Genomic DNA, 22,694 nt, shown 5'->3' on the forward strand with positions numbered 1-22,694 from the left:
ATTTTATTTCAGGAAGGAAAGGCCCCTTCAGTTCTTATAGGCTTTTAATGTAAAAGGAAAAAGAATAGTTTTTAAAATGCTAAATAAAGAAAAGAAAGCTGCTTTTGGTAACCCTATTTCCGTAAAATGTGAGTGGCCTCTGTTCCAGTAGTGTGACTGCTGTGACTGTTCAGAAGTACTGATAGATAACATGTTTGGCTGCTCTGTACTTACTTACATCATTGTTTACTGTGGAGGAGTTGGAGTTATGTTAAAGACGAACTGAAATTTCCCCCCGCCCCCTCCAGAACAAAACAAAACAAAACAAAACAAACCCTCTCTGACTGTGGGAATGGGTTATCTGTGACAGAGTGCAGACCCTAGCAGGTGAGAACAAGGCAGGGTACTGAGCCTTGGAAGGGAATGGAGGGGAGGGCTGCTCCCATTCCCTGAGTACTACTCTGAGGTGAGCATTTTCACAATTAGTCTCCGGAGTAATACTACCCTTCAATTTATTTGTTCTACAAACATTTATTGAATGCCGGTGACATGTTCGCCGCCATGCTGAGATGTAGAAACTGTTATCTCCATTTGCAGAGATTGGGACTCTGCCTGTTATCTCACAGCAGTTTGGTGGCAGAGACGGATGGGAAATCAGCCTTGCCTGACCTCACTGTGCATATAGCCTTTGCACTGTGCTGTTGCAGTGTAGGAGAACATTACTTTGACTATCTGTAGTCAGTCATGAAAGTTTCATTTAGAATTTTGTTAAGGAACTTGACATAAATGCTGCACATGAAGAGAAAAAGTGGCTAAATGATATCTACTAGAACAAGCCTGTAGTGTCTTCCCACTCACTGTCTTCCCCACTGCTCTTCTGGAACCAGTCTTGGTGTGTTATGGGGCTCTACGTTTTGGTGTAGTCTGCCTTGCATCAGGCTTGTTATCTCTGTGTCAGTCTGTCGTCTCTCCCACCCGTTGAGATCTCCCAGAGTATCTGTGTGTAGTCCTTTAAACAAAATAATGTTTTAATTTTAAGTGGAATATTATTATTTCTCTTAGTAGGTGTGAATTTGGTAGTGTTTTGGGATATTTGATTATTGTACAGCTGTGAAAACTAACACATGGTTGTTATAGGGATACTTAAAAATAAGATGGCTTTCCTTTTTTTTTAAAAAAAAAAAAAGAATTTTATTTTCTTTCTTTTTAAAATTTAGTTGATTTTGGAGAGAGAGGAATAGGGAGAGAAAGAGAACTCCTGGCTGGGGATGGAACTGGGAATCTCTACATATTTAGACAACTCTCTAACCAACTGAAACTGTTTGGCCAGCGCAAAAATGACTTTTTTTATGGTTTTATTTATTGATCTTAGAGAAAGGCAGGAGAGGAGTGGGAAGCATCAACTTGTAGTTGCTTCTTCTTTTTTTTTTTTTTTTTAACATTTTATTTTGTTTTTATTTTATTTATTCATTTTAGAGAGGAGAGAGAGAGAGAGAGACAGGGGGGAGGAGCTGGAGGCATCAACTCCCATATGTGCCTTGACCAGGCAAGCCCAGGGTTTCGAACCGGCGACCTCAGCATTTCCAGGTCGACGCCTTAATCCACTGCGCCACCACAGGTCAGGCTGTAGTTGCTTCTTGTATGTGCCTTGACTGGGCAAACTCAGGATTTTGAACCGGAAACCTCAGCGTTCCAGGTCAACGCCTAATCCACTGTGTCACCCCAGGCCAGGCAAAGATGGCTTTTCATAGGAATATTCCTTTGCTATGCTTTAAAAATGAATATAGTTAAAAATTAGTTTTATGAAATATTTTCAGCATAAACAAATAGGGAGACCGTTATAAGGGCTCTTATACCTTTCAATTGGATTAGGATAATATGTTGAGGGTCCAAGCTAAACAAAAGCCAGTTTAAAAGAAAAGAAGCATTGTGACTTGGAACAGCATTCCTGCTGAAAGGTAATTAGTATGTAGGTCAGAATTAGTGCTGTTACCTCTGGAGTGACAAATACCATGATACTAAGAATTTAGTTATGGGTCGGAGACATTTTATTTGGTGTGAATCTTTAGGGATTCTATTCTGAGAACTGAGATCTGAAAACAATGGTTTCCACTGAAGCTAGCTCATGGAATTAGTAATTTAAATTGTAAAACAATAAGGCTACAACATTAAATGAAATTTTAAAAATAATTACCTGTGTGTTCTCTTTTCCTTTTTGTTCACATGTTCTATTCATTGTAGCACTTTTAAAAATGTGCCATCTGCTTTCAAAAAAATTTCACAAGCCATACTCATACTCACTGATGGGAATACAAATTAGCAGACTGTTCATACTTATTAATTTACTAGTTCCTAGGAGTTTATCGTAAGAATGTAATCTGAGATTTGCACAGTGATGCTTATTGTGGCATTGTAAAATATTGAAAACATCCTAAATATTTAACAATAAAACTACACTTATGGTATGACACAAGTTCTGTCAAAAATGTGTATGAGTTATATAGGAGAAAATGTATCCATGTTAGCTGTGGGTTTTTTCTTAGTGGCAGGATTATGAGTGATTTTTATTTGATACCTTTTCTTTTGAAAAAAATTTAATGAATTGGTTAAATATAAATTATCAAATGCTTAAATTTACAGGGCTCTTTTTTCCCCCCAGTACTTTGTTTATTGATTTTACAGAGACAGGAGAGAGAAGGGAGCATGGAATGGGAAGTATTATCAGCTCATAGTTGCTTCATGTTGTTCATTGCTTGCTTAGTGTATGTGCCTTGAACAGGGAAGCCCAGGGTTTCGAACTGGCAACCCTGGCATTCCAGGCCGAAGGTTTATCCACTGTGTCACCACAGACCAGGCTCTAATTTCACAGGGTTCTTATGGAGTTATAACACAATTTACTTATAGTAAAATTACCCCTTTTATTACCTGGGGAGTTTATGCTACGAGTTGATGCTTCCCGCTCCTATAGTTATTTAGATAGTGACTGTTTTCTTGTCTTACAGCATTTTCTTTTTAGTTCTTTCCTATTTCTAGGAAGAGAATTACTGGGTAAAACAATATAATTTCTTAAGTTTTTTTTAATATAGCTTTTTAAAAGGTTTGTACCAACTTACTATTATACAAAATAGTTAACGTTTAGATCTGTTTCACCTGTAATAGATACTGGCCTTTTTTTTTCTCCAAGTTTTCTTTTTTCTGATTCAATAGATGAAATATACAATATGATACTTCAGTTCCATATTTTTGTACTTCTTTATTAACTGAGAAGTGTTTTTAAAATATTTAATTTTTAAAAAATTTATTGATTTTAGAGAGGGGGGAGAGAAGGATTGAGAGAAAGAGAGAGAAGGGAGAACATCGATCTGTTCCTGTATGTGCCCCGACCAGGGATTGAACCGGCAACCTCTGTGCTTAGGGATGATGCTCTAACCCAGCGGTTCTCAACCTGTGGGTCGCGACCCAAGCTTTAGGCGACCCCTGTGTTTTGGTGGTTTGACCCCTGCTGGGGTCGCGACCCACAGGTTGAGAACCGCTGCTCTAACCAATCGAGATATCCAGTCAGGGCTTTAAATTATTTTTTAATTGCACAAATCCCTGGGGGTTTTGAACTGCTCATAGTCTCTGGTTTGTCTACATGGTTGTACACTGGGTCCAGGACACACATGAAAGTCATTCTGGGCCCTTCTTCACTTTCTCTGTGGATTCCTTCACCTTTTTCTATGTCCTTTATCTCCTGTGTTTCTCTGCCCAGATTTACTCTTATTTTCAAAGATCTTATCTTAACACATACCTTGTGGAAGGTAAGTGTTTTGAGATATTGTAGAAAACACCTTTATTTTACATTCTCACTTGATTGACAGTTCTGGGTATAGGATTCTCAGTTGGAAATTTCCCTTCAGAACTTTGGACACAAGCCTCATTGCCTTTTGGCATTGTCTTACTGTTGAAATCTGAAGGTATTCTGATTTTTTATGTGTTAATGTGACTTTTTTTTCCTCTCTGGAAACTTTTGGAATCATCTTTTTCTTCCCAGTGTTCTGAAATTTCGCAGTGCTGTGACTTGTGGTTTTTTGTGATCCTTTTAATTGGAGACTCTGTAAGCTCCTTCTGTTTGGAAACTCATTCCTGGGAAAATTTCTTAAATAATTTCATTAGTCATTTTTCTTTGTTTTTTTTATTCTCTCTTTCTAGTGATTTTATTTTTTAGATGTTGGACCTCCTGGACTGGTCTTAATTATTTCACCCTTCTCTGTTTTTTTCTTTTTTTCCCTTACTGACTTTCTGTTCTCCTTCCAGGAAGATTTTTCTCACAGCTTTCTTTTCCAATCCTATTAATTATTTTTAAAACTTCAGCTATCAGATAGATTTTGATTTTTCTAGAACTTTATAAAAATTTATACCCTTTCATAGATGCTATCTTTCTCTGAGGCAATTGATATACAATTATTTTATTTTATTATTATTATTTTTTGTATTTTTCTGAAGCTGGAAACAGGGAGAGACAGTCACACAGACTCCTGCATGCGCCCGACCGGGATCCACCTGGCACGCCCACCAGGGGGCAATGCTCTGCCCACCAGGGGGCGATGCTCTGCCCCTCCGGGGCGTCACTCTGCCGCGACCAGAGCCACTCTAGCGCCTGGGGTAGAGGCCAAGGAGCCATCCCCAGCGCCCGGGCCATCTTTGCTCCAATGGAGCCTTGGCTGCGGGAGGGGAAGAGAGAGACAGAGAGGAAGGAGGATGGGGGTGGAGAAGCAGATGGGCGCTTCTCCTATGTGCCCTGGCCGGGAATCGAACCCGGGTCCCCTGTACGCCAGGCCGACGCTCTACCACTGAGCCAACCGGCCAGGGCCTGATATACAATATTTTTAAATTACTCTTGCATAATCTTTGTGTCCTTGTATTGATTTTTTGGTTTGATGTTGTCTCTTCCATTTTAGTAACTGTCCCCAAATATCTACTTATCTGCACATGGTTAGTGTCAGTGCAGAAATTACTGACTTTAATAAATAGAGGAAGGGGCCTGACCAGGCAATGGCACAGTGGATAGAGCATCAGACTGGTATGCAGAGGACCCAGGCTTGAAATCCCAAGGTTGCCAGCTTGAGCGTGGGTTCATACAGCTTGAATGCAGGCTTGCCAGCTTGAGCATGGGGTTGCTGGCTTGAGTGTGGGATCATAGTCATGACTCCATGGTTGCTGGCTTGAGCCCAAGGTCTCTGACTTGAGTAAGGGGACACTCATTTTCCTGACACCCCTTGGTCAAGATACATAAGAGAAAGCAATCAGTGAACAACTAAGGTGCCGCAATGAAGAATTGATGCTTCTCATCTCTCTCCCTTCCTGTCTGTCTGTGCCTATCTCTGTCTCTCTCTCTCTCTCTCACATACACACACACACACACACACACACACATGAAAAAGAGCCTGACCAGATGGTGGAGTGTTGGACTAGGATGCAGAAGACTCACATTCAATGTAAAGTAGTACAACCATTATGGAAGAAAGTATGGTGGTTCCTCAAAAAACTGAAAATAGAACTACCTTATGACCCAGCAATTCCTCTACTAGGTATATATCCCCAAAACTCAGAAACATTGATACGTAAAGACACATGCAGCCCCATGTTTATTGCAGCATTGTTCCCAGTGGCTAGGACATGGAAACAACCAAAAAGCCCATCAATAGATGACTGGATAAAGAAGATGTGGCACATATACACTATGGAATACTACTCAGCCATAAGAAATGATGACATCGGAACATTTACAGCAAAATGGTGGGATCTTGATAACATGATACGAAGCGAAATAAGTAAATCAGAAAAAAACAGGAACTGTATAATTCCATACGTAGGTGGGACATAATAGTGAAACTAAGAGACATTGATAAGAGTGTGGTGGTTACGGGGGGGAGGGGAAATGGGAGAGGGAAAGGGGGAGTGGGAGGGGCACAGAGAGAACAAGATAGAGGGTGACGGAGGACAATCTGACTTTGGGTGGTGGGTATGCAACATAATTGAACGACAAGATAACCTGGACTTGTTATCTTTGAATATATGTATCCTGATTTATTGATGTCACCCCATTAAAAAAATAAAATTATAAAATAAAAAAAAAATAAATAAAAAAAAGAAGCCAAAAAAAAAAAAAAAAAAAGACTCACATTCAAAACCCCGAGGTCACTGGCTTGAGTGCAGGCTCATTTGTCTTGAGCGTGGGCTCACCAGCTTGAGTATGGGATCATAGACATGACCCCATGGTTGCTGGTTTGAGCCCAAAGGTCGCTGGCTTGAGCAGGGGGTTACTTGCTTTGCTGCAGCCCCCCACTTCCTGTCAAGGCACATATAAGAAATCAATCAGTGAACAACTAAAGAGCCGCAACGAAGAATTGATAATTGATGCTTCTCATCTCTCTCCTTCCTGTCTGTCTATCCCTGTCTGTCCCTCTGTCTGTCTCTCTGTCACCAAAAAAAAAAGGAAAGGCACTTGTATTCTGAACCACACTGTAGGGTGATGTTTAAGAGTTCAGTCTGCCAGCATTCTGGGAGCCAACAGGGTGAGGGTTATATATATAATTAATCTGCCATCTTAACATGGGTAAGTTCTTAAAGTAGCACAAAATTGTGAAGTTTAATACTCAACCCCATTGTTTGTTATTCCCTTACCCTGCATTTGAAAAAAAAAAAAAAAAGCTTTACTGAGATACTGAGATTGACATACCATACAACCAATTTGAAGTGTATAGTTTAATAGTGGTTAGATTGATCCCAGAGTAGTATCTTTGAAGTTTGTGTAACCTGAATTTTTTCCTTTTATTAAAATATATTTGCCTGACCTGTAGTGGTACAGTAGTAGATAAAACATCAACCTGGGACACTGAGGTTGAGGTTGCCATTTGGAAACCCTGGGCTTGCCTGGTCAAGGCACATATGGGAGTTGATGCTTCCTGCTCCCTCCCCCTTCTCTCTGTCTTCTTTAAAATGAATAAATAAAAATATAAAAAATAAAAAAATATATATTTATAACTGTGTAAGTTTAAGGTGTACAACATATAGATTTGATACATTTATATATTGTAATATGAATGTCATTGTTAGCACTTAATTTTTTGTGGTGGAAATAATTTAGATTTAGTCTCTTAGCAAGCTTGATAATTATAATATAATGTTGTCTATATTCACTATGTTGTACATTAGATCTCTAGGAATTGTTTATTCAGTAATTGCAAATTATTCCAAATTGCAAATGATTCCAACAACACCCCCCCCCCCCCCCCCCCCCCCCCCCCCCCCGCTCCTGGTAACCTGATTTTCCTCTCTATTTTTATGAGTTTGGCTTTTTTAGATTCTACATATAAATGAAACTTGCATTTCTTAGATTCCACATGTAAGTGAAACCTACATTTCTTAGATTGCACATTTAGGTGAAACCTACCTTTCTTTTTACAGCACTTGTTACTTCCTGATATTACATTATATGCAGTGGTCTCTTGTCTATTGCAGGGATTAGGTTCCAGAACCTCCCCAGCATAGGCGGAAATCCACGAAGTAGCGACCTTATATTTATTTTATTATTTATATATATTTTAAGGCTTTATAAACCCTCCCTAACCTTTCCCACACTCTTATAAACACTTTCTATGCTTATTTTACTGCAAAAATAATTAAAATAATAAATACATAAAAATAGCTATATACTGCAAAATCCTGTGATATAGTGAAAAATTCACGATACAAAATTAGATATATACAATTTAAAAATCCGCGCTACAGTGAGACCACGAAAAGTGAACTGCGATACGGCGAGGGTTGAATGTATTTGTGCATCAGCTCTCTCCCTCCCTGGAATGTAAGCTCTGTGAAGGCTGGGATATTGTCTTGTTCACTGCTGATGCTACATCATCTGGAACAGTGCCTGGTCTGAGATAGGCTTCCAACCAGTATGTGTTTAACAAATTCCAAGTTTTATTTGGAATGCTTATTTGGACTTCCTTCCCTTTTCAAACCTCTCTTTTACGGTCACTATTTGTACACCATTGCAAGGCTGCTTGTTAAAGTAGAAAAACATTGAGCTAATGATGGAGTTTGGACTAAATATATAATGTTTCATAGACCCACCCTTTAGCCCTTGCTCTGGCAATAACTGTTTGTATTTCCCCATGTGTAAGATGGTTCCATGTATAAGACGCACCTTAATTTCGGGGCCTGAAATTTGAAAAAAAAAACAAAAAACAAGCATGAAAAAGCAGGAAATTCAAGTAAAAAAAAAAAACTATAACCACCATATAAGATGCACCCAGTTTTTAGACTCCAAATTTTTCAAAAAAGGGTATGTCTTATACATGAGGAAATAACGGTAACCTTTTCATATTAATTCTTTTTTAGTGTTACTAATATCTTCCCTGACTGCTTCTTTTTTTTTAAAAATGAGAGGTGGGGAGGCAGAGACGACTCCTGCACGCGCCCTGACCAGGATCCACCTGGCAGCTCCCTACTGGGTGATGCTCTGCCCATCCAAACTAAGCTATTTTAGCGCCCGAGGCAAGGCCTTGGTGCCATTCTCAGCGCCCGGGGCCAACTTGCTAGAATTATTTGAGCCATGGCTGTGGGAGGTGGAGAGAGAGAGGGAGAGATTAAGAGAGAGATTAAGAGAAGGGGGTGCGGTAGAGAAGCAGATAGTTGCTTCTCCTGTGTGCACTGACTGGGAGTCAAACCCAGGAGTTCCATATGCCGGGTGATGCTCTACTGTTGAGCCCCTGCCTGCTTTAAATGAGGTTCCTGTAAGATGATCTTATGAAAGTATTTTTAAAAGTATACAGTGCTGTTGGAGAGCAGGGTATTTAAAACCTAGGACCAAATTTGTTAGCTTATTTTCAAGCCCTTAGCTTTTGAAAGTTGGCATTATTAATGATAATAGAACTAGCCTTGAAGGCATTTAGAATAAGTAATGTATGCATTCAGTTTATGAGTAACAGTTGAGTCTCTTCTCGAGTGCAATTTTTGGAATAGGGCTGGTGATGGAGGGAATGTTGTGGTTAGGAGAGTGATAATACAATATTTGTAGAAAATATTCTGTTCATTTTTCCCTCCCCAAAAGTGGAGGGAAAAAATGCCCGTGCGTCTTATGGAGCAAAAACTACAGTATTTTATTAAATATTTTAACATATCATTTGGTTCAGAATATTTTCTTATTTTCCTCCTTAAAACCTTAGGTATGTCTTACTGTCAGGTGCGTCTTATGGAGCAAGAAATATGGTAGTTAACTAGTGAAAACTAGCTAAAGAAACAGCACCATTATTTTTTTGGATAGCAGCTGCAGTAGTATTTTTTTCATCCCTAGGTTCGAGTGGATAAAAAAAAAATGGGTCTGCCTAACCAGGCAGTGGTGCAGTGAATAGAGTGTTGGACTGGGACATGGAGGACCTAGATTCGAAACCCCGAGGTCACCGGCTTGAGCGCGGGCTCATCCAGCTTGAGCACAAGGTCACTGGCTTGAGCATGGGAACCCATGCTTGAACCCAAAGGTCGCTGGCTTGAAGCCCAAGGTCTCTGACTTGAGCAAGGGGTCTCTAGTTCAGCTGAAGACCCCTGGTCAAGGCACATTTGAGAAAGCTATCAGTGAACAACTAAGTTGCCGCAATGAAGAATTGATGTTTCTCATCTCTCTCCCTTCCTGTCTGTCTGTCTTTCTGTCTCTCTCCTTCTCCCCCTCCCCACTTCCCTCCCCTTTCTCTCTCTGTCTCTCCGCTGGAAAAAAAGATGGTGTATAGGTAAATAGGATTTCAAGCTTCTTTCTTACCAAACTAATAATTATTTGGAATTGAACTTACTATTCAGTTATACTTACTGATAAGTATTTGTCAGGAAGTGAAGAATCAAGAACCTAAAGTCATGAGTTGGCCTGTGGCTTGTTGTTGTTTTTTCAGGCCTCTGAAGCTAGAGGAGTCAGTTGCTAATGACTAAAACAGATTCATTTTATCCATCACAACATTTTCTCATCTCCCCCAAGTTTTTTTCTTTTTCCCTTGGTCAAACCTTCAGTCATGGCATATTATCTGTCATTGATCCGTGCAAAGCCCAGCACTCATGTGTTTGTTTATCTTCATTCTCCATCCTATTCCCATGAGCAGCCATCCCAGTGTGCTTCATGTATAGTTCTGTGTGCTGCAACTTTTTTTTATTTTTCTCCCCTTTCTCTTTTGAGTTATTTATGAACTGATAATGTGTTGAGCACCTGCTCTGTGCCTGGCACTTTTCTAGGCACTGGGACACAGCAGTGAGTGGTTACAGGCACCTTACTCTCACGGAATTACAGGCAACTTTCATCTCTCTTCAATCTGAGAGATGCCTTTTAATAGCCTTCAATATAAAGTAAAAGTATATAATAAAATCCATATCTTGGCTAAAGTTCAGTTGTCTTTGTTACTATTTTAAAGAGTTGCATACTCAGCTCTGGCCAGGTGGTTCAGTGGATAAAGCGTTGTCTGATACCCCAAGGTCACAGGTTTGATCTTCTGTCAGGGCACCTGCAAGAAGCAACCAATGAGTACACAACTTAATGGAACAACTAAGTGGAACAACGAGGTCACACTTCTCTCTCTCTTTCTCCCCCTTCCTCTCTTATATTTCTTTCAAATAAATGGGGGAAAAGGCTGCATACTCTGTAAGTTTTTCTGAGAAATTAAACTTTAATTCTTTTACTTATGTACAGTCCTTCATTGATTTTCTTTTGCCCTGATTGGGTCAATGGTACTCAATAAAAAAGAATTTCTTTCCTTTACTTACTATACCCTGTTTCCCTGAAAATAAGACAGTGTCTTATACAGTGTGTCTGTAAAGTTATGGTGCACTTTTGACTGGTCACAGGAAAGCAACAAAAGTCGATAGAAATGTGAAATCTGCACCAAATAAAAGGAAAACTCTCCCAGTTTCATACCTATTCAGTGCAGCTCGATGTGGGCTCACGCACAGATTTTTTTAGGGCTCCTTAGGTAGCTATTCCGTATAGCCTCTGTAGACTCGTCACTGACTGATGGCCTACCAGAACGAGGTTTCTCCACCAAACTGCTGGTTTCCTTCAACTGCTTATTCCACCGAGTAATGTTATTCCTATGTGGTGGCGCTTCGTTATAAACGCGCCGATATTCACGTTGCACTTTGGTCACGAATTCGAGTTTAGCGAGCCACAGAACACACTGAACTTTCCTCTGTACCATCCACATCTCGACTGGCATGGCTGTGGGATGCTCCGCTGTATACACGGTGTTACGTCATCATCTGCGCATGCGCACATGCTGCCACATCATCCTACAGAAACTGGGAGGGTTTTCCTTTTATTTGGTGTAGATTTCACATTTCTATCGTCTTTTGTTGCTTTCCTGTGACCGGTCAAAAGTGCACCATGACTTTACGGACACACTGTATTAATTTTTGCTCCTAAAGACGTGCTAGGTCTTATTTTCAGGGAATGTCTTATTTTGGGGGAAACAGGGTAGTAGAGATTTGCTGTGAAACCTGGCCTGGTAAAATAGATATGGAAGAATTTGGTGTTTTTTTGTTTTTTTCTTTATAGAGACAGAGAGAGTCAGAGAGAGGGATAGACAGGGACAGACAGACAGAAACAGAGAGATGAGAAGCATCAATCATTAGTTTTTCGTTGAGCATTGCAACACCTTAGTTGTTCATTGATTGCTTTCTCATATGTGCCTTGACCGCGGGCCTTCAGCAGATTGAGTAACCCCTTGCTCAAGCCAGTGACCTTGGGTCCAAGCTGGTGAGCTTTACTCAAACCAGATGAGCCCACACTCAAGCTGGCGACTTCGGGGTCTCGAACTTGGGTCTTCTGCATCCCAGCCCGACGCTCTATCCACTGCGCCACTGCCTGGTCAGGCGAATTTGGTGTTTTAAATTCAGTTGTATGAATAACTGTTCTAAGAATTCAGTGTGATGCCTGCCCTTTCTTTTTCAATTAAGATAAAGAGTGCAGCATTCTCTTTTTTCCTTTTATAGATGTTTTTAGTGGTAACTTCTTTGGTAAATGTTTATAAACAGAGGGCTTTTATTTCTCATAATTGTCTGCCTCTGCTTATCTGTGGATTTTTAAATGCACAACGGAGGCCAGGAGACTAGTTTCAATAGCAGTGTAGCTTTGAGTAAGTCACTTACCCTGTAAAACTAAGGGGCTGGAGAGAGCTCTTTGAAAGGCTCTTGCTGTGCTAAGAATTTTAGCAAAGTCACAGTAAGAGAATAATGATAGAGTATAGGCTGCATATGTCATTATCTTGCGGACGTTTGACAGGTGATGTTTGTGCGAGTTTTGACTTGGAAGCCTGTGTCTATGCTGTAAGATTCCTGGGGAACTGTGAAGAATTTGCCAGGGACATTGCTCCAGGGATAGTGAATGAGAATAAAGATATTTTTAAACATAAGAAAATAATAGGTTAGCACAATTTACAACAGAAAGAAGAAAAAGCACTAAATGGAAGCATATGCTTTCTTCTTGAGCTATTTTAATACTGCGACTACAGTCTTGGAAAATCAAGTTACTGCCTAAGTGATATCTTTGCATCCTGAATTTGTTTGAGGTTGACCTTCTGTACTTCAGTTCTAGTTTGGTAGTTAAATAGCCTATATTTTTGCTTTGCAAAAAGGACCCATAACTGCCCTCTCTATGGGATGATGATTTGAAGTAACTTACAAACTTTCAGAAATTCGATAAGTTCTTTCTGGTTTCCTAATTCTGTAACTCTGCTGCATGATACATACTCTGTACCTTTGGGAATCTTAAAGAATTTAGAGAAATAGGGAGAGGTGGGTAAAAGGGTACAAACTTTTAGCTATAAGATAAATAATTATAGGAATTCAAGTATAGTATGGTGATTACAGTTGATAAGACTATATTGTGTAATTGAAATTTGCTAAGAGAGTAGAACTTAAGTATTCTCACACACAAAAAAATTAAAAAAATGAAAAGAAAGAAAAGGAAATGTATAAGGTGGTAGATGTGTTAATTAGTTGAATAATTAGATGGGGGATAATCCTTTCACAATGTATACAAATATAAAATCACCACCATGTACACTTTAAATACCTTACAATTTTATGTCAATATACCTAAGTAAAACTGATATTAAAAAATATTAAAGACTTTAAAAAACTTACCTGCCCTGGCTGGTTGCCTCAGTGGTAGAGCATTGGCTTGGCGTGTGGATGTCCTGGGTTTGATTCCCAGTCAGGGCACACAGGAGAAGGGCACACATCTGCTTCACCACCCCTGCCCCTGCCCCTTCTCTTCTCTGTCTGTCTCTCTGTCTTCCTCTCCTGTAGCCATGGCTTGATTGATTTGAGTGCATAGGCCCTGGGCCCTGAGGATGGCTACGTGGAGCCTCTGCCTCAGGTGCTAAAAATAGCTCAGTTGTGAGCATGGCCCCCAATGGGTAGAGCATCAGCCCAAGATGGGGGTTGCCAGGAGGATCCTGGTCCTGGCTCAAGTGGGAGTCTTGTCTCTCTGTCTCCCCTCTTTTCAGTTGGAAAAAAGAAGAGAAAGAGAAAAAATAAAAACTTACCAAGAAAAATGTATTTCTCTGCTATGTAGGAGATAAGCAAACGGCAAAAGGGATTTCATCTCCTGGCAAGCAAGTAGAGATTTGGCAGTTTTGTGATACAATTTAATGACAGGGTAGAGCAGGAAGTGAAAATTGAAACGAGGGTTAGGTTATGAATATAATAATCAGGTTGGTGGATACCAAAACCTTTGCTATAATTTTAGGCAAATATCCTATATATATATATATATTTTTTTTTTTTTAAAGCTAAGCAGTTTGAAAGCCTTTTTTTAATAAGAGGCATGAGCCTTGGATCCTGGGCTTTGAGCCAGGGTCTGGCTTCATGAAATTTTCTCAGTTGAAGTTAAAAAAAAAAAAAGTAAAATTTTAGATAAAATATTCTCAGAATGAGACCATTTAGGTAACCTATGTTACATAGAATATATTCTCTACCTCTTTGCTACTCCAATGTGGTCCCTCGCTATCACCTGGGAGCTTGTTAGAGACACAGTCATAGTCCTAACAGCAGAACTGCTGATTGAGAAGCTGCATGGTGACCACATCAGTGAGTGTCCTGTGCACTCTAAAATTTGAGAAACATAGCTCTACACCATGGTAAAAATGTTCTCATTATTTTCACACTGTCCTTCTTTTTTGGGGCCAGGGAGAAGGAGAGGAGACAAACTGGTCATTTTTTTTTCCAGCTTGAGGTATAATTGACAAATAAAATGTATATATTTAAAGTGTGCAATGTGCTGAGCTGATATGCTTATGCATTGTGAAGTGATTAACAATTAAAGTTAATTAATGCATCCATCACCCACATAATTACCATTTCTATTTAAGAGAGTGAAAGACAAAGGGAGAGAGGGGGGTGGAGCAGGGGTCCCCAAACATTTTACACAGGGGGCCAGTTCACTGCCCCTCAGACTGTTAGAGGGCCGCCACCTACAGTGCACCTCTCACTGACCACCAATGAAAGAGGTGCCCCTTCCAGAAGTGCGGCCGGGGCCATATAAATGGCCTTCAGGGGGCCGCATGGGGCCTGCGGGCTGTGGTTTGGGGATGCCTGGGGTGGAGAAATGAGAAGCATCAGCATGTAGTTGCTTCACTTTTAGATGTTTGTTTGCTTATTTGTTTACTCAAAAGATTTTATTTATTGATTTTACAGATGGGGAGTAGGAACAAGAAGAATCAACTCGTAGTTGCTTCATTTTAGTTGTTCATTGAATGCTTGTCATATGTGCTTTGACCTGGCAAGCCCAGGTTTTGAACCTGTGACCTTACCTCCGCATTCTAGGTCAACATTCTATCCACTGCACCCCCGCAGGCCAGGCACTTTTAGTTGTTATCGATTGTTTCTCATACATTCCTGGCAGGGGGCAGCTCCAGCTGTACCAGTGTTTCCTTGCTCAAGCCAGAGACCTTGGGATCTTGTCCGTGATCCTGCACCATAGCCAGTGACCTCAGGGTTTCTAACCGTGGCCCTCAGCATCCTGGGCCATTGCTCATTGCACTGCACTGCCACATAGTTACCATTCCTAAAAAATTATCACATTTAAAAAATTGACATGGCAAAATGGTATTTTCTTTTTTGTATGTTTATCTAAATGCCTTGTTACTTGATGAAAACCATTTGTACTTGAGACCAGATTATAATAATCTTCTTAAGGGTGAAGACTGCTGCTGCTGCCTGTTTGTTCTGCCCCCTCAGCGGAGTGTCCTTCACAGGTACTGAGTAATGTTGGTGGAGGACACTGCCCTGCTCGCCATCACTGGGCTCCAAAGACAATGTGGGAAGTCAACATAGAAGTTTTTATTTGTATTTATTTTTTCTAAAAATGAAATTGAGCTTTACTAATACTTATTACTTATATTTATATAGACTTTAAAAGTAAACATGTATATATTTGGGGTATGAATGTTGAAATTCTTAATGATGGGTTGGTTACTTGACAAAATCAAGTCCAAGTAGTAACCATGTGCATATATCCTTCAATGGCTCATGAAATTCAGATAAATTAGCTGGTGCTCTATCTCCCAAGTTGAAGATACTTGAAAATGATAGCATTTTTATTAGTAAGGAACCGGAGTTTTCCTACTTTACATATGAAATAATGGAGGCCCAGACAGAAGAAATATGTATATTCCTAAAGTCCTGATTACTTGGGACTGGGTCAAAGGTTTTCCAACTTTTTTCCATTTTATTCCTTTTGCTTCTGAATGTCTTCCAAGGAACCAAGTTTCACTGGGGTGCCCAAGATGCCCAAGGGTATGGGTTGAAGGAAGAAGGATGATAGGAATGGGTTCTCCTAGTCTGTCTTTAATATGAATATTTTTGCTTTTATCTGTTTTAGAAACAAAGAGGCTCCCAATTTGTTCCATAATTCATTCCTGAAACTATGTGGTTTTCTTAAGCCTGCTGAAAGAGGGATTGCATTTTGTTTTAAAGAAGTATGCCAGAATTTATACATTCACAAGAATGTTATTGTAACCATTACTCTAGAATAATAATATTATAGTGATACTGTCACTATTCAAGACATTTTTGGCATTGCCTTCAGGAAGAATTTATAAAATGCACCAAAATAATCAGTTTTATGAATATTCAAGCTTTGGAATAGCAGTTGTATTACCCATTTTAATCACCGCTTCTATTCTCACCACTTATATTTAAATGATTAGGTGTTTTATAAAGTTCTAATTATACTTCCAAAGGATAATTTTATAATTTAGAAAGAATGCTGTTAAGAAAAATGTCATAGACTTTAGAGAAAAGTGTAAAGATTTCCAAAGACTTTTGAACAAAGACAGTATTCTGTCTCTGAGTTGCGTTTTGAAAAGCACTTAATTAAATACCTGTTTATTCTAAGCCATGTGCCCAGGCTACAAAGGTGAATAATATATTGTCCTGCCCTTGAGGTACATACCAATCTGTGGCAGAGAAACAGGCACTTAAATACAAACAGCAATTTAGGGACACAACTTTAACTATGTTAGAGTATAAGAGGAAGCCCAGAGAAAGGAGGGATTATTTCAGCCTGGTTGGTATTGAGCCAGGGACAGGGTGGAAGTGGCTTTATTAATGATGTTTGAGTTGAAAGAAGTTTTTATAGGTGTGGAAAAAATTCTTAGGCAAAGGAAACTGTTTTGAAGCCAGTAATGTGCATGGACATACTTGGAGAAGGGTAAGATAGTGTGACTAGAACACAGATGATGGAGTAGTTGGAGGGAATTGAGTTCTGAGGGCAGTTTCTCCATTGAAGGGAAGCTCTAGGAGAGCGTGGACTTCGGCTCCTCCTCTGTCTGCAAAAGTGCCTGACATATAGCAGGTGGTCAACACATGTTTATTGATTTAATGGGAAGACTGTTGCAATTAAATTATGAAGTTTCTTCACCCTTTGCTAAGGTATTTGGACTTTGTTTTGTGGCCATTGAAGGTTTTTCATGAGAGAGATGATATATCAAGGTATCTTTTCTTTTCTTTTCTTTTCTTTTCTTTTCTTTTCTTTTCTTTTCTTTTCTTTTCTTTTCTTTCTTTCTCTTTCTTTCTTTCTTTCTTTCTTTCTTTCTTCTTTCTTTCTTTTGATTTTACTCATTTTAGAGAGGGGAGAGAGACAGAAGGGGGGCAGGAGCAGGAAGCATCAATTCCCATATGTGCCTTGACCAGGCAAGCCCAGGGTTTCGAATCAGCGACCTTAGCATTCCAGGTTGACACTTTATCCACCGTGCCACCACAGGTCAGGCAAGGTATGTTTTCAGAATGTCACTCTGGGATCCTGACCAGGCAGTGATGCAGTGGATAGAGCTTTGGCCTGGGATGCTGAGGATCCAGGGTCAAAACCTTGAGGTCGCTGGTTTGAGTGTGGGCTCACCAGCTTGAGTGTGGGATCATAGACATGACCCCATGGTCGCTGACTTGAGCAAGGGATCACCGGCTCAGCCGGACCCTCTCAGTCAAGGCATATATGAGAAAGCAATCAATGAACAACTAAGGTGCAGCAACTATGAGTTGATGCTGCTCATCTCTCTGCCTTCCTGTCTGTCCCCCTCTCTCTCTAAAACACACAAAAAAACAAAATGTCACTCTGAGGAAGAGATGTCTTCCTTTAATGTTTACCTGAAGATCTGATTCTGTAGGTCTGGGAGAGGGCCCATTAATTTGCATTTCTTACAAGCTCCCTTGTTTTGCTGATCCTGAAAGTAGCCTTACTGTGAGTAGCAGAGTGAGACTGAATTGGATCATTTCACTACGGAAGTTTTCCAGAAACAATAGTAATTAGCAGGGTGCATTTAGAAATGGTGCTATTCTAAAAGGCTGTATTTGGGATTTAGAAGATTAGAGTAGAGCTGTTTTGATGATTAAAATTCTGTCTCTATTGTTCACCCTCCTCCTTTTTTCTTTTTTGGCTTATATCTTAAGGAAATGGGTTGCTTCCTGTAGCTTAAAGATAGGAATTTGAGACCCTCATGAAATAAGTCAGAAAGGTTCCCTGTTTGTAAAGAACCTTTGTTAATTGCATAATAAAGAAAATGCAACCCAAGTGGTAATAATATTTAGAGATTTTGAAAGGAAGCACCTTTTGAATATTTTAAAAATTATTTGATTGGCCCCTTTCCATTGTCTTTTACATTGGCTTGTGATAGAACAAATATTGTGGCCTCTGTGCAAGGGCTGGTCTACATAGAAGTTATATAAAGTGAATCAAATAGGTTCTAAGTGTGTGTATGTGTAATCATGATGATAAAGCAGTCAGATTAATGGGAAATAGAGTATATCATAGTATGTGTGTGTGTATACTGTGTATATATGAATAAGTAGATATATAGAGTATATATAGATAAGTAATTAGGATATATGTAGTATAGATATAAATATAGCACTAGAATGTGTTACTTTTTACCTTTACAGCACGTGAAAAGTGACGTATGCCATAAAAACAAGACAGATAACAGGTAAATTCAGAAGGAAAGATGAGAAAAGAATATCAGAAACACACTAATCTGATTTCGCTTCATATTAGCTGTCAGATACAACCCAAGCTATAAAATCTGTCACTCAAAGTCACTGAAATTCAGTCTAGGACTTGGTGAATTTGAGAGGTTGTAGAATGTTAAGTAGAAGTGTAAGGATGCCATTTGAAATGGCAAACTGTGGTCCAAAGAGAGTCAGACTAGAGATCTAAATTTGTGTACTGTTTACTTTGAAGGGACTGTTGGTTGTGGTTTTTGGTCCCCAGTCAAGGCACATATGGGAAGCAATCAATGAATGCACAACTAAGTGGGGCAGCAAATGAGTGCTTCCCTGTGTCTCCCTCTCCCTTTCTTTCCCTTCCTCTCCTTTCCTTTCTCTGTCTCTCTAAAGCAGGGGTCCCCAAATTATGGCCCGCGGGCTGCATGTGGCCCCCTGAGGCCATTTATTCGGCCCCCGCTGCACTTCGGGAAGGGGCACCTCTTTCATTGGTGGTCAGTGAGAGGAGCAGAAGATGCATCTGCATCCTGTGCTCCTGGAGTACTGTATGTGCCGCAAAGCACTGCGTTGCTCAGGTACAGTACTATTTACGGTGATGTGGGACGCACATGTCACGGCTCCGGAAGCATGTCATATCACTTGTTATACGGCTAGCAGTGACAAATAATGGAACCGGACATTGACCATCTCATTAGCCAAAAGCAGGCCCATAGTTCCCATTGAACTTTCTCATATATGAGCTTCCTCATATATGCCTTGGTCAGTTTGTTGATTTAAATTTCCTTGTTCTTTATTTTAAATATTGTATTTGTTCTCGTTTTGTTTTTTTAATTTAAAATAAGATATGTGCAGTGTGCATAGGGATTTGTTCATAGTTTTTTTTATAGTCTGTCCCTCCAATGGTCTGAGGGACAGTGAACTGGCCCCGTGTAAAAAGTTTGGGGACCCCTGCTCTAAAGCAATCGAAGGAAAGGAAGGAGGGAGGGAGGGAGGAAGGAAGGAAGGAAGGAGAGAAGAAGGGAAGAAAGAAAGGAAGGGAAGAAGGGAAGGGAAGAAGGGAAGGGAAGGACTGTTGCTTGAAGTGCTAAAATTGCCAAGTGTAAGACTATAGAGACAGAAGAAAAGATAGATGAGGACAGATCTTTGGGAAAGATCAGCCTCAAGATGTATTGACTGAGAAACTGAGTCAGAGAAGGGTTCAGGGGGCAGAAGTACCGGGAGTGCACCGCCGCTGTGGAGGGAGAGGAGTGTCATCCTGGAGGGCCAGTTAGCGGTCAGGTACAGATCGGGTAAGAGTGAGAAGTCAAGACTGTGTTACTCAGTCTTGACCTGTGGTGGCGCAGTAGGATAAAGCATTGACCTGGAACGCTGAGGTTGACTGTTCGGTACCCTGGGCTTGCCTGGTCAAGGCACAGATGGGAGTTGATGCTTCCTGCTCCTCCCCTTTCTCTTTCTCTCTCTCTCTTTCTCTCCTCTCTGAAAATTGAATAAATAAAATCTTTAAAAAAAAGAAAAAAAAGACTGTGTTACTCTGTCTCACTATCTCCCCTCCTTTCATTTAAAAAGGAAGAAAAAAAAGAAAAGAATGTATTACTAATGATTTGTAAAATCAGTAAGTTACTCATAAATATATAAGAATCTACAAAGCATAGTGTAAAATAAGTACAACTGTAGTAGCATTAATATTTTGTAAGTGGCAAACTATTGCAATGAATTTCTAAGTGTGCTGTTTTCTGGAGCCTTAAAAGACTATAGGTTCATAGATTCCTATAGATGCCATTTATAGCTTGCGAGGTCTCTGGCTCTGGATTTTAAACCTGTTTTCAGTGTGGGCAGTAGTCATGCCTTGGGTGGGGCAAAAGTAGGTTTACAGTTGTGAGTATGTGAAACAGTTTATTCTTTTTTTAATACATAGGCATTTTTTTTTTTTTATTGAGAGGCAGGGAGCAGAGAGACAGATTCCCGCATGCGCCCTAACCGGATCCACCCAGTAAGCCCACTAGGGGGTGATGCTCTGCCCATCTTGGGCTGTTGCTTGGCAACTGAGCTATTTTAGCACCTGAGGTGAGGCCATGGGACCATCCTCAGCACCCAGCCAGTTTGCTCAAACCAATTGAGCCATGGCTGCAGGAGGGGAAGAGAGAGAGTGAGTGAGAGAGAGAGAGAGGAGAGAGAGAGGAGAGAGAGAAAGAAAAGAGGGGAGGGGAGGGGTGAAGAAAGCAGCTGATTGCTTTTCCTGTTTTCCCTGACTGGGAATCAAACTAGGGACTTCCACACTCTTGGCTGATGCTCTACCACTGAGCCAATCAGCCAAGGCTGGCAATTTTTATTTTTATTAATTAATTTTAGACAGAGAAAGGCAGGAGGGGGGGGGGAGAGAAGCAGTCATTTGTTGTTCCACTTAGTTGTACACTCTGGTTACTTCCCATATGTGCCCTGACTGGGGATTGAACCCACAACCTTGGTGTTTCAGGGCAACACTCTAACTGACCAAGCTACTCAGCCAGGGCTGCAGAGTTTATTCTTGTATTATTATTTATTAATTATTATTTTCCATACAAACAACAGTAAACCAACTTTTGTCCTCGGGTTATGACAGTCTTGACATATGACGTTTCAAATTTACGATGCTCCTATAAAAACAAAAAATTGAGATGTGAGTGTTTTGGCTTACATTGTTAGCATCATATTTACGGACTACATCGTACTTACAGACTAGCCTGGAACAATTCTTTTTTTTTTTTTTAATATTAATATTTTTTATTAAATTTAATGCAGTGACATTGATAAATCAGGGTACATATGTTGAGAGAAAATATCTCTAGATTATTTTGACATTTGATTGTGCTGTATACCCCTCCCGCAAAGTTAAATTGTCTTCTGTCACCTTCTATCTGGTTTTCTTTGTGCCCCTCCCCTCCCCTAACCCCTCTCTCCTTCTTCACCCCCTCCCCCCTCCCCCAACCCCCCCGCCCCTGTTGCCATCACATTCTTGTTCATGTCTCTGAGTCTCATTTTTATGTCCCTTCTATGTATGGATTCATCTCAGTTTTTTTTCTGATTTACTTATTTCACTCCGTATAATGTTATCAAGGTCCATCCATGTTATTGTAAATGATCTGATGTCATCATTTCTTATGGCTGAGTAGTATTCCATAGTATATATGTACCAAAGTTTTTTAATCCACTCGTCCTCTGACGGACACTTGGGCTGTTTCCAGATCTTCGCTATTGTGAACAATGCTGCCACAAACATGCGGGTGCATTTCTCCTTTTCGAGCCGTTCTATGGTGTCCTTGGGGTATATTCCTAAAAGTGGGATAGCTGGGTCAAAAGGCGGTTCGATTTTCAGTTTTTTGAGGAATCTCCATACTGTTTTCCACAGTGGCTGCACCAGTCTGCATTCCCACCAGCAGTGCAGGAGGGTCCCCTTTTCTCCACATCCTCGCCAGCACTTATTCTGTGTTGTTTTGTTGATAAGCGCCATTCTGACTGGTGTAAGGTGATATCTCATTGTGGTTTTAATTTGCATTTCTCTAATGATTAGTGATGTTGAGCATTTTTTCATATGCCTATTGGCCATCTGTATGTCCTCTTTGGAGAAGTGTCTATTCATCTCTTTTGCCCATTTTTGGATTGGGTTGTTTGTCTTCCTGGTGTTGAGTTTTACAAGTTCTTTATAAATTTTGGTTATTAACCCCTTATCAGGCCTGACCTGTGGTAGCGCAGTGGATAAAGCATCGACCTGGAAATGCTGAGGTCGCTGGTTCAAAACCCTGGGCTTGCCTGGTCAAGGCACATATGGGAGTTGATGCTTCCAGCTCCTCCCCCTGTCTCTGTCTCTTTCTGTCCCTCTCTGTCTCCTCTCTAAAATGAATAAATTAAAAAAAAAAAAAAAAACCCTTATCAGACGTATTGTCAAATATGTTCTCCCATTGTGTAGTTTGTCTTTTTATTCTGTTCTTGTTGTCTTTAGCTGTGCAAAAGCTTTTTAGTTTGATATAGTCCCATTTGTTTATCCTGTCTTTTATTTCACTTCCCCGTGGATATAAATCAGCAAATATATTGCTCCGAGAGATGTCAGAGAGCTTACTGCCTATGTTTTCTTCTAAGATGCTTATGGTTTCACGGCCTACATTCAAGTCTTTTATCCATTTTGAGTTTATTTTTGTGAGTGGTGTAAGCTGGTGATCTAGTTT

The 22,694-nt window shown here is 40.1% G+C and overlaps 1 protein-coding gene across 3 annotated transcripts in view; it reads left to right on the forward strand.

The window, feature by feature from the left end:
* VGLL4 (vestigial like family member 4) overlaps nucleotides 1–22,694 on the forward strand; it is a 186,268-nt gene that overhangs the window by 45,215 nt on the left and 118,359 nt on the right. The gene's annotated exons all lie outside the window — the stretch shown is intronic.

Source organism: Saccopteryx bilineata, chromosome 10 (assembly GCF_036850765.1).
Source record: "Saccopteryx bilineata isolate mSacBil1 chromosome 10, mSacBil1_pri_phased_curated, whole genome shotgun sequence".
Lineage (NCBI taxonomy): Eukaryota > Metazoa > Chordata > Mammalia > Chiroptera > Emballonuridae > Saccopteryx > Saccopteryx bilineata.